The sequence below is a fragment of the Rhinichthys klamathensis genome, unplaced genomic scaffold, assembly GCF_029890125.1.
Source record: "Rhinichthys klamathensis goyatoka isolate OS25496 unplaced genomic scaffold, OSU_Roscu_1.1 h1tg000032l_1, whole genome shotgun sequence".
Lineage (NCBI taxonomy): Eukaryota > Metazoa > Chordata > Actinopteri > Cypriniformes > Leuciscidae > Rhinichthys > Rhinichthys klamathensis.
This window is the reverse complement of record NW_026606581.1, coordinates 4,702,487-4,715,490: the sequence shown is the minus strand read 5'-3', so window position 1 is coordinate 4,715,490 and position 13,004 is coordinate 4,702,487. Positions and strand designations below refer to the sequence as shown.

Here is a 13,004-nt window from a genome sequence, read left to right as displayed (position 1 = left end):
GGAAAGGGCGTTATCGTTTTATTTTACGACTGAATTGCCTAAGGGAAGTGAAGGGGAATGATGTATTTCACCAGTCATATTACAGACATCTATAGTTTATGTTGATAATTTGTGGATTATTAAGAGCCTGTGTCATTGATGAAAATGGTCTCGGACTCTAGACACACTGGGCTGTTTACTAGGCATATTAAAAGTGTTTATGTGCTAATAAAATTGACTGTTAAGTGTTCTGGTTTATTTTATCAACCTCCTTTTTGAATTTTCAATGGACTCTGACAGTTTGATGAGCTAGTAAAGGAGATGAAATAAAGCGCGAGTTTTCAATTATTGATCTATTCTTGTGTTCCTAGCTGCAAAAGTTTACACAAAGTGACTATAGTAACTTATGTGTAACTTGTCTACACTTTTGATGTTTATATTTTATTATAGACTCAAATCATTTTACCTCACTTGGAGAGCATCATATCACCTTAATTACTTGTTTATGGAGTGAGTTTCAATTAATATTCTGGATTAAATATGCTCTTGACAGTATTTGTGACGACGTGTGTGTGTGTGTGTGTGTGTGTGTGTGTGTGTGTGTGTGTGTTGACTAATGTAGGCCTACATAATGTGAAATATGGGGGTGTGACAGTTGACCCATAGACTTTGTAAGTGCTTCACTGTGTCAACACATTTTGGCTTGGCTTTGTTTGTTGTAGATGTAGCCTACCTTTTTATGTTGCCAAGTCACCAAAAGTACAATCCCAGCCAGGGCTGGATGTGATTCCATTATTAGGAGCACAATTGACAATCTTATCATTTCCTCAGATCACAAGCTGCGAGTCAGCTGGCTGTTCTGTGTTGTTTAAAGATAAGTGTTCACTGCATGCTGTGATATAATTCAGCTCAGAGGTGGCCGTAGGTAACCTCTATCAGCAGCACAGTCACAGAGATAACCTTCCCTGCTCTTGATGCGCGTACTTAAGTCGAAGATCAATTGTTCCATAAAATTATTCAGTGCTGTTGATGACAATAAATAATAGTAGGTTATTATGGCAGGCAGTCTTGGTACAGGTGTGGAGTTACTGCACAAATAAATGATGTTATAACGGATGATGGAGGATTTTGGCTCTGGATCAGATGGGCTTTCTTTCAAGGAGACAGTATCTGTTTTCAGAGTAGAGCGAGAGGTGTTAATGCCAGCACGCTCTAGAATCATATTACCTCACTGCCACGTTCCTTCAGTGAGTCTGGCCTGTCAGACTGATGAAATCTGATGGCCTGCTGGATATATAGAACATAGAGAACGGTGCGACTCTTCAGAGACGGTTTGAAGATATTATCAATGGATTTAAATATTTATATCCAGAATAATTACATTTATATCCAAATAATTATTAAATGTAGTAATTAATTTCTATTCTTATTATTATAGTGTAAAACAAATGTGTAAAATAACTTTTTCATTTGTTGTTGTTGCATTTGTTTGTTGTACAATTTAAAAATTATTACATTTTTAAAATTATTTTTATATAATTTATTCCTGTAATGGCAACAGTGAACTTTTAGCAGCCAACTCCAGTCTTCAGTGTCACAAGATTCTTCACAAATCAATCTAATATGCTCATTTGGTGCTTAAAAAAACATTTATAATTATCAATGTTTTTTCCCAGGATTTTTTTCTTTTCTTTGATGAATAGAATGTTCAAAAGAACAGCATTTTTTTTAACTTGTAATATTATAAATGTTTGTAATCTAAATTTTTATTTAATTTAATGCATCCTGCTGAATAAAAGTAAAATAAGCTTATACTGACCTCAAATATTTGAATGGTATTGTATGTGTTCAGCCTTATTTTGTTGGATTGCATTAACCATCGAAATACCTGTGTTGGTCATGCACTAAGTTAATATCCACGCTAGTGACAAACACCAGCATCAAATGTTATCAGCAAATGTTTTACAGTTCTGTGTGGAACTAGCAAGTAGGCTGATAGTCTCAAGTGTTTCAGCCTCATTCTCAGGTTCTGTTTAGGCTACATCTGTGGCCTGGTTACATAAACTGCTCTTAAGATACAGTCTTAAAGGGGTCATATAATGGTACATGCACTTTTACAAGTTGATTGTACTGAAATGTGTGTTGGCAGTGCCTGTACACAACCATCATAAAATGATAAAAATCCATCCAGTGTTTTTGTTTTAATCTCCTTATATGTTTTCCCCTGTCTCAAATCAAGCCGTTCGACCTTGTGACGTCACACGCTCGGAAGCCCCTCCCACGATTGTTGATTGACAGCAACGTTTCAACACTGACCCGCCCTCGCTCGTAGTCTGCGATCATAGTCTGCGCGGACCGGCGCGGTCATTGTTGATATGCTGGAGCACTGTCTATGAGCAGAATGGCGTCTAAGCGATTGTGGTGTTCTGTTCTTGGGTGTAATAACGAAACACAGCAGTCATTTTAATGTTCCTAAATCCGAACCGCTGAAGACGCAGTGGCTGAGTTTGTTTTCGAAGGGAATATTCCCCACGAGCAACGTCAATGCTCTCATGTTTGCGCGAATCATTTCTCAGCAGACTGCTTTATAAGGAGGATCAGTATAAAGCTGGTTTTGCTAAGAAGCTGCTCATGAAAAAAGGATCGGTACCAGATATTCGTGTTCCTGCTGAACCTCTAGAACAACTGATGTGAGTGTAACGTTTTATTAAACTTTATATTAATATTTATATTAATCTTTGCAAATCGCTAGCTGCACGCTTCACAATGAATGCGTCTAAGGTTTACACTTAGGGTACATTACGGCATGTTTTCTATGTATGATGTTCTCAATATAATTCATAATCCCACGTTTATACTGAACAACGCGTTATGGTTATTGTGTTATTGTGTTACAAACGGTGTATGCACAGAACAGAGAGGCGGGGTGAGCGAAGCTCATTATCATTTAAAGTCATATGCACTGAAACGGCGTGCTGAAAACAGAGCTGTTTTTGACCAAGTAAAATAAGTGTTTTCTTACAATACTAATGAGAATTTGTAATTAAAGTATATTACAAACTTTTAAGTAAGACCCTAAAGAATCATATTAGCTTGTACAAAAATGGCATTATATGACCCCTTTAACATAGTGGCTAAGTTTGTGCAACTGGTCTGGCCCCTGGTATTAAGATGCTAAGTGGACAACGCTAAATACAGGTGTTAACAGGGTCTAAAACGTTTTGAGCTTGTCCACTTTCGACCAGTTCCAGAGGTAGTCGAAAACGCATTTGACCGGATTGCTTTGATAGTGTAAACAAAAGACCGCTTGCTCTCCGCCTTCTGATCTAATGCGTAAACATTATGGGAAGTGTGCTAGCCAGACGGGATTTAGCTAAACTTTGTCGGCTGAAGACCCAAGTTTGGTTTAAAGAAAAAAGAACTTACCAAGCAGCAAGCACAATGTTCTCTCACCATTCCTGATTTCTATCTCGCACACACTGGTCTTGCGACTATTAGGGATATTTGCAATGACTAATTTCATTAACGTTTAAACGAAAATTTTGCAACCGATTAGTCGAATAGACTAAACCTAGTCATAATGTTTCTCCTTTAATCCGATATAAAATATCATACCGTATTGCCCCTCATAACCGGTAGTATAGCCTCTTAGAAAGCATAGAATATGTATAGATGACATAGAAGAAAACGGAAAGGTTTTGTGTAAGCTTTCAAAATACTCCCGCACTTTGCTCATCTTCCGAGTGGACATTTCTCTGAACCCGCCGCCGCGAGTGCCACAGAGAAAACGAACGCTTTCAAAATCTGAGGTTAAATTAAATTATTTTATTTTCCGCTCCAGATATAGTAAACTTTTCAAGATAATATTTTAACTTTAAAATGTAACATTAACATGATGGTAATTTAAACATAGCCTTTGTAAAAAATATAAAGCAAAGTCGACTAGCAGCAGCAGCAGTTTCGTTTAATAGTCGAATAGTCTCGCACATCCCTAATGGATATCAGAGCAGAAACGAAAGCTGCTGCTCTCTGCATGTAAATTGCATGAGCTTATTTCATCCATTAGCCAAGATCAAAAGATCTGTAAAAGCCCGTGCATTTAACTGCACATAGACTCTCCTGTCAAAGAAATCAGGACAGAAGTGGTTGAAAGTGGACAAAAGAGACGGATTAAAACACCAGTTGTAAACAGGTACTTGTCTCCCTCGTCTACTTGTGATCCGATCGACCAAAACGCATCTTAATACCAGGTGTAAAGTTTAACAGGGCCTCAGATATGTGTGATGCATTGATGTGGGAAGAGAGGTATGAAGGTGTAGACAGTAGGGCTGCACGATTAATTAAAATGAACCCGAAATCACGATTTGGTTTAGTGCGATTATGAAATAAACCCTAACCTATTTTTAAATATATTTTAATTCAATAAATATATACACTCTAAGTGAAGAGTGTCTCTGTGATCAGTAGTAAATGCTGCATCTGAAAGCACTGCGAGTTTGAGTCGCTTTAGACAGGACTTTTTATCTCATGGACTGTGGTATTCGGGAAGAGGCTGGTACCTTTGGCAGCAGTGTACAGAACTGCTGTATCCCGTCTGTGTCCCCTGGGGAATTCTCAAGCACCACCTCTGATGGACTGCCACGGTTAAGAATAAACCAGCCAAAAACTCTCCTAGAGTGCACACACAAAATGCCGCGGGGCTACTGTTCTGTCTAGACCTGGATTTTCCCAGTACTTTTCAGGGGGCCTGTAAAGAACAATAACAACACGTTGGTCCCTGAGTGTTTTAACGAATGACCCCTGAAAAGAAAGCATATGGCTCTCAAATTATCGACTTGAAAACTTATCAGTTGTGTGAAATGTTTGTTTTGACTGTTTGTCACCTGGCTAGTGCTAGCTGTGAGGAATCCTTATTAATCTCTTGATTCCGTTTGGGGTCGGTCAGATCTCTCAGTCATTGCAGGCTGGTCCAGGTGCAGCAACCAGTCAAGAGTGGATGAGCCACCGATCACCAGCACTGTGCCTAATAGGCTTTCAGTGCTATAAATTGCAACACATCAGCACACTTTAAAGCTTGCAAAATTGCAAATATTTTTCTGCTGCCTTTTTTGTTGATAATTTTGTTCTCACTATGGATTCCAAAATAACATATAATATAAATACAGACAGACAACAAGTCAGGTTGTCTGATTGACTGGTGAACTTAATGAAGCTTTGTATTATTAGGCTGTATAGGATCATGTTAGTGTGTAGCCAGACCTCTGACTCTCGGCAGAATGTCTGGACCTCTTCACAGCTTATTCTTGTCAAGAGCTGCCTACTTGGACAGGAAGATACCGTCTGGTTGACATGTAAAATTACCAACCACAATACACTTATTTCCATAGTGTAGTTTAGGGGCAGGTACTCTGTCACCATCAGCTCATCGATGGACTGTCTACTTCTGCTGTAAGCTGAAGGTCTGGCTATGTGAGACCACCTTAAACAGAGTTCTTTAATATCTTTTAAAGTTGCAATGCCAGGACCCTACAAACAATCAAAAATCCTGTTAAAAGTTGGGTGAATCCAGTCTTAAGGTCTGGACAAATGTTTGGTGCAAAAATGTGGTGTGATTAAAAATATATGACTCCTAATACTAGGAATGCTCTGATCACCATTTTTATTGCCGATTGCGATTTTGTTTTACAAGCAAATTGGCAGACCATGCAAATTCACTCTCCGACAGTGACTCTTATGGAACAGCAGCAAAATAGTGTTTCCTTTGTTACCACTGTACACACAAAGCAGTGCTGTGCTTATAGACAGGCATTATACAGAGGTAAAAGGAAAATAAATTGCTATCGAAACTTTTCTGAAGACAGTCAGTTCCCTTTAGAGATACATTCATATAAACTCCCACCCCCAATTCAATATTTATATTCTTCTTCCAATATTTAGGGCATTGCGATGAGAACAGGGAGCTTCTCCTCTTTGCATCCGTCTTCAGCGTGTTCCGTCTCTGGCCTGTGCTAACATCCTGTTTATAGACTTTGTAATTTTCCACACAAATTACATTTTGGGAAATGATTGCATTGCTGTTTGTGCACAAGTCCGGAATTGAGATTGGCCAAAATAAAGCGAAAAACCCAGCCGGTTACTATTTATGGCCAGTCGACCGGTGCATCTCTGACAGACAAATCACATGCGGACATTCATGCCGGTATAGACAGTTGAGCACAGGCGTCAGGGATGGGTATCTTTAATGTTTTAACGGTATTACTATTCTTACCGATAATGCTTATCGATCTGGTACTTTAAAGGTATTGTTAATCGGTTCTTCTGTTATATTCTTTTTATTAAAATAAAGAGAAAAGAAACAAATTAAGAACATAATTAACATCGCTTTATATTCTGAAATGTAAAATTAATATCTATAGCAAAAGAAACAGCAATGTTTGAACTAAACGAAAATAAAACATCTATTTTTAAATGGACCAGTGTGCAGGCATTTTTTGTGTTTTAAATACACAAGATAACACAATAAGAACAAGAACAAAGAAACGAAGTGCAAACAAACAAATACAATAAAACAAATATACAAAAAAGCAATAAATAGTGCTTTAATTTCAGGATGATCTACATACTGTTCAGGTAAGTAATATGGCCTACAAAAGAAATCTAATAAAGTAATACAATGTAAAATATCACTGCATAGTTTTCACTGTATAAATTGATAGATTAATGCTTATTAAAGCTATTCATTCAAGAGCTGTGAGTAATGTTCTCTTTGCCTTTAATTGTTTGATTCACATTAATGTCGCAGTCGTCAGCATGTTTATAGACTGCGGCCAGAATGCAGATCTAATAATACACATCATATATATTCTCCCAACTATTTACGCCCATTTAAGACATACTCTCCAAGCAGTTTTTTGTCATATTTTGTGTGTATTTGATAGTTTAAACGTGCACACATAGCCTAAAGTATAATTTGCTTGTGTAGTTGTGTTCCGTATCGGAGCACACACAGAGAAAGCCGTCTTGAAGTTGGAAACAGTGTCTCTCTCTTGCGTGGATTATTGTACTTTTAATAGCTCTATTTATTATCAAACACATCCTGCAATTTAACAACACTAGAGACTGCATTTTACACCAATCACTGATTGTGGTGATTCTGATGTTAAGTTTAGGTTTTAGTGACAAATGACAACGCACCGCTGTGAAAGGGAAGGAAGTGGCGCTAGACAGAACCTTTCTAGTTCTTAATGGTTTAACCTGGGAAACCAAATGGGAAGCCAAAATCTCAAATTAAATTAATATCACAGGCCTAAAGTGTAACCAGACGTTTGAATGTTTAGTTCTCTCGGCCATCGTCACTAATTAAGCAGGGACTTTTGAATTCTGTTTAGATTGCGGAAAAATGCATCACAGACAAATGGTTTAATTTTATCTAATGCGATATAACATCTATATAGCAATAATAAATAGTATGTGTGTTTTCTTAATTTCTCTACCGACAGCAGAACCTGTAAGGCCGGAGCTTATTGGTACTGTGGTCTTTTATAATTTAGCCCCGGGGCCCATTTAGTACCGGGTTTCAGTACCCATCCCTAGTATTCAGAAAATGGTGTATGTTGTTGATTTTCTCACGGTTTGAGAGGTGGAGCCTTGCAGTCTTGTTTCCACCTGTCTGTCTATTGGGTGATTTATTCTCCAAACATTTCCATGCACATGACTTTTTTTGAATGTCTTCTATGGAAGTTTTCGACTGAAGGCAAGTAGAATGGTTTACTTATTAAGATCATGTGCAGGTTTTATTTTCTGTTCCTGCACTAAAAAGGCCAAAAGTGATTTATCCCTGCAGGCTGGTGTTGTCCTTTACATACCATGCTGTATCCACATATTTTCCCTCTGTTTGTCTCTTTCCCTCTCTTTTCCACTCTCTCTCCAGCATTGCTCTCCCTCCTGGTACTAAGTGGTACGTGTCTGATTCTTAGGAGCCTGGAATCTGGATTTTTTTGTTTTTTTGTATGCAAACACTGGGTGTTGGAATGTTGAGCTGGAGCTTTGGAGAAGATAACGATCCTGGTCTGTTTCTCCTCTACGGTGACAGCCATGGAAGTGTCGGCCTGTCCAACTTCCCTATCTCCTGCATGTCTTTGCAGACATCAGCTTTTCTCTTGTGCATTTTCCAGTTCTCTGATGAGAAAGATTCGTATCTGTGAGGTGTCAGTTAGTTTGTTATTATTATTTCAGTGTAAAGGTGTGGTGGACCCCAGAGCTTTGTTATACCGTCAGATAGTTATAAAACCTATTGACGGGAAAGGAGCTCCGGTCCCTCCCTGTCGCAGAATTCAGGTACTGTTTTCCATACTTGCCACTCCTCAGGACGAGCTGTTTCATGTCTATCAGAGTAACAGGTTCATCCTGTGCCGGGCCAAGTCTCATCCTTCATGTGAATAATGCATTTTATTTAGTATGTTAAGTGGAGCTCTTTGCTGTTTGTTTAAGCTAACAGGCCATAAGAGCTTTATATATATAACTCGTATAGTGAGCCACCATACTCTTACTGACAGATTGAATTGCCACTCATCATCTTTGAAGCAAGCAGCATGTGCAGATTATTTAAAAATTATAGAATAGTCACAATAGACAGTATTGAAATTTGAATTGGATGAAAGGGATAGTTCACCCAAAAAATTCTGTCATTGTTTACTCACCTTCATGCTGTTCCAAACCCATAAGACTTTCATCCATCTTCAGCCCTCTACAATTTCATGCTAGGCGACTAAATGTGTCTTCAATTAGCCAATGGCTAGTAAATTGTACAATTTCACTCGGATGTTATTGAATTAGAGCCAAAAAATAAGTTTAGCGCAGATATAATTTCATTGCCTGCTGAGCTTTAACTGCTCTTAACTGAACAACTTTTGTAACTTTAATAGGGATTCATCTATATTTAATTAATACAGCGTTTTACAGTATTTTACATTTGATTGCTTTATTAAATTTCTGTACCAATCACTCTAATCTTTAATTTTTGTGTGCTATTGCTTGTTGTTTGATCTTATTTTATTACAGATTGTTTACTTTAATAATATTTGAAATTTACAATTATAGATTTATAGAGATTTTTTAAATTTGCATTAATTAATTCCATTACTAGGGAATGGCGACTTGAGTTAAGCAAGCACATTTGAGCTTCCATTTACCATATTTGTTGTGCTTTACGTATGTACATTGATCGATTTTTATATGTGAAAATAAGCCTAAATTAAATAGTTTATCATATAAAGTGATAACCTCTCTTTAGAAGACTTGGATTAAACCGCTCGATTCATATGGAGTTCTTGAAGCATCAAAGTTTGGGTTTCGGTTGAATGGACTTTAAATGGAGAAACAAAAATGTCTCAGGTTTCATTAAAAATGTCTTTATTTGTGTTTAGAATTAAAAAAAAAAGTCTTGTGGGTTTCAAATGACATGAAGCTAAATAATTACATAATTCAAATTTTTGGGTGTACTATGTCTTTAATAGCCATTTTTATGACCGCATTCTGTCATTTTTGTCTGGGTTTTTTGCATTGCTTTTAATCTTTTATTATTAGTGGCTGATTATCTCAAATGATAGCCATTAGAAGAACTAGTGTAATGATAATAGTCAGTTGATCAGTATCATCTGATTACTTTGACAATCCTTGTTTACGTTCTCTTTTCGTTTACATTAGCGAAACTACTCTATCACAAAATCTTGCCAGGAATGTGACCGGTGAGAGGCCATTATCTGTATTGCGTAGTGTGTTCACAGCCGCAGTATCTGTAAGGGAACGTTTCCCAGGTGGAATGAAAAACAACAGGGTTGTTGACACAGTGCCCACTAATGCTCGCGTCTCATTGGCTGCCTTCGGGCCAGCCGTGCTGCACCTGCTCTGGCTAGAAACACCTGCATTCACCACAAACGTGCTCTTACCTCGCCTCATCCCTGGTCTTCCACACTGGGAAATATTAGCCTTCCCTTTGGCATTTATCAGAGATCAGCCTGATTATTTAGCCGATAAAGGCTAATGTTTGGATTTGGGTTGGTTTACTACATCAGTGTAAAGGGCAGATTCTTAGTAAGAGCCCAGATGTCCCTATTCCCTGTGTAAGAGGCCAGAGGCTTAGTGTGCTTGGCCGAGCTGTAGTTGAGTCGTGGCCAGCCAGTGGCTGAATGGAACAGGAGGGTTTGAAGTAGGCTACTTAAGCTCTTGAACAGCAGATGGTTTAAAGCTTTATTTATATGTTTTTCAGTCTTAAGGCTCTCCACTGCGTGTTGTGTCATCAAGTAGGGGGGAAGGGGAAACATCGTTAAGACAGTCTGTATTGGTGTGAGCGTGTTTGTGTTCATACGTGTGCACAATCTGTAAAACAGCATTAATTAAGCCGCCTTGCACAGCCTCAGGGTACAGAATGACCTCATATTGGCTCACCTGCAAATGCCTGGCAGAAGTATTGAATTTTTATATCCTGATAATTGTGAAAGCTATTATCTTTGTATTATCAAAACACTGCAAAAGATGTTTAGCGATAAACAAACATTATTGTTGTTTTAGGGCTGGGCGATAAAACGATAACGATATGTATCGCGATAGACACGTGATCGATATCAATAAAAAATGTGTTCGATAAAACGTTCGATATTTTTTTTCTTCGTCGGAAGAAACCACAGGTTGCGAAGCAAGTTTGGTTGCATTATCAAAGGCACGCGCTCTCTGGTAACCTAGCAACGTAGGGAGTGACACGCTCAGGCAATCATGTAACGTGTCAGTTTGGTTGCGCCATATCCAGACTCATGTTGCAGAATCGTTGTCTCGTGCTGCTGGGTTCCTCTTCAGTAACCGGCGATTGATAAGCAGAAAATGAGTGCCCTTCATCTGCATGCCATGCAGGCTAGAGTTGCGAAACATTATTGGATAATTCGCTCTATTCGCGTTTGATGTGAACACAGCATAATGAACAGGCTGCGATGTCAAGATTTCAATGCTGGAGTGTGTGTGTGTGTGTGTGTGTGTGTGTGTCCGACTCCGCGCGCGCGAGAGAGAGAGAGAGAGAGAGACACGCGGGCGCGATCGAACAGTGGAGACATAAAAACATAAGCCGCGTTTCCACCGCAATTGCCCGGAACAATTTGTCCCAGGAACTTTTTTCCCAGGAACTTTTTTTGCCCCAGACCGGTAGCTTTCTGCGTTTACATCGCGGTCTAAAGTACCGGGTAAACTGCGCGCGACTGCTCATTGCTTGCTTGTGACGGACAGTAGACTGTAAAAGACAGTAATCAGTTTTGAGCGCCACATTTATAATAAATATGGAAGAGATTCACACTGTGCTGCAGTTGTTTGAGATGTATTGGTTTACTAACCAGGTAATTAACAAAACGGCAGAAAAGAGACGAGCACTGATACTAAAGCGTGTTCAGAAAGCTCGTAATGCTAACGTTAGATCTAAAATTAGACAGCGTATGTTATCAGCTATTGCGGACATTGACCGTGAGAAGGCTGGGACGAACGCGCAGAAAATTTCTCTTCCGCAAATACGCTTAATAAAGCCTGAATCTCGTCGTCGGTCCAGCTGCCTTTTTTATTTTTATTAAATTCCATATTTGCAGACAGACAACTCTTACTGCATGGAACTTCATTACTGCATGAAGCCACGAACTGCAATAGATTCTAAAAATTCCGGTTAAAATAAAATGCTGCGCGGAGTTATCCAATCATAATGCGGCGTGAACACAACCAATCAGCATGTTCAGCGCACAAGCCCCACCCGCGAAAGTTCCTGAACTTTGAAAAAGTACTACCTCGCGAGCAGGGACTTTCGGAGGGGGAAATATCTACCCGGAACTTCATTTAGACCCTGGTTCCTGCGGTGTAAACACACCGAGTACCAGGCCAAAGTTCCTAGTTCCTGGGTAAAGTTCCTGCGGTGGAAACGCGGCTATACTCCGTCATTTTGTTAATACAGGACATCATTCAGTCTGCAAAGTGTTTACTTATATTTGTGTAGGCCTATACTCGCAATAAAACACAACATTGTGCTTTTGTCACACTGTATTTCTTGTCAAACTGTAACCTACAACTGTCACACACCGTTTTAAAAGCAAAACATATTTATCCAACCCTTTTTAAAACAGTCTGTGTGTTCCATCTTTTGGACATTCATCATATCGCATTGGTTTTTATTTCTTGTCCTCAAAACAGAGCACTAATCTGTTTATTTTTAAGTTACACATTGATTAAAAAGAAAGTGAAATATGTTGGTAGATTATTTTATACGGAAATCAATTATTTATAATTCTGATGAGAATAAAGTTAGGGTTAATTAAAATTAAGGAAAACAAATATATTGATCTGAAATATAGCAAATTAATTTTGAATTCATTCAGGTACAATTACCAAACATATCTCATATCTATCTTTTTATTAGTTTAATTAATAAACCAATTACATAAAACTATTATCAGTGCACTATAAATAAACTGGTTCTATGCCTTTATTAATAAAACTTATTTAAAAAATACGAGGCTTAAGACATTTATAAAAATGCCTAATATATTTCTGTTTTGCTTTTTACTCCATTGTACCGAAATCGTACCGAACCGTGATGTCTCAAAAAAGAAATCAAGCAGGGGGCACGTACGATTACAACCCCCCACCACCCCCGTCCCGCCGCGCCACTGTCACCTTTTTTACTCTGAGGAGTTTGCCGGTCTGATTGTGAATTTAGACTTATGTTTACATTCTAATTATTTGAGTTTTCCATGGTTGTGTTGACATTTCTGTCTTGGGATTGTAATCAGAGGAAGGGTAAGTTTAAAATAAAAATGTTTAAATGTAATATATTTTTTCTCCTGGTCCTTATTTTAAATGGGTCATAAAAAAATCAATAATTATCGATATCGACCGATATGAAACACTGATATCGTGATACAGTTTTCAGCCATATCGCCCAGCCCTATGTTGTTTTATTATTTTAGTCTGCAAGTTACTTTTTAAGGCCAATTCACACACAG

The 13,004-nt window shown here is 38.3% G+C and overlaps 1 protein-coding gene across 2 annotated transcripts in view; it reads left to right on the top strand.

Moving 5' to 3' along the window:
• Nucleotides 1-13,004, top strand: part of pals1a (protein associated with LIN7 1, MAGUK p55 family member a) — a 32,516-nt gene that overhangs the window by 807 nt on the left and 18,705 nt on the right. The gene's annotated exons all lie outside the window — the stretch shown is intronic.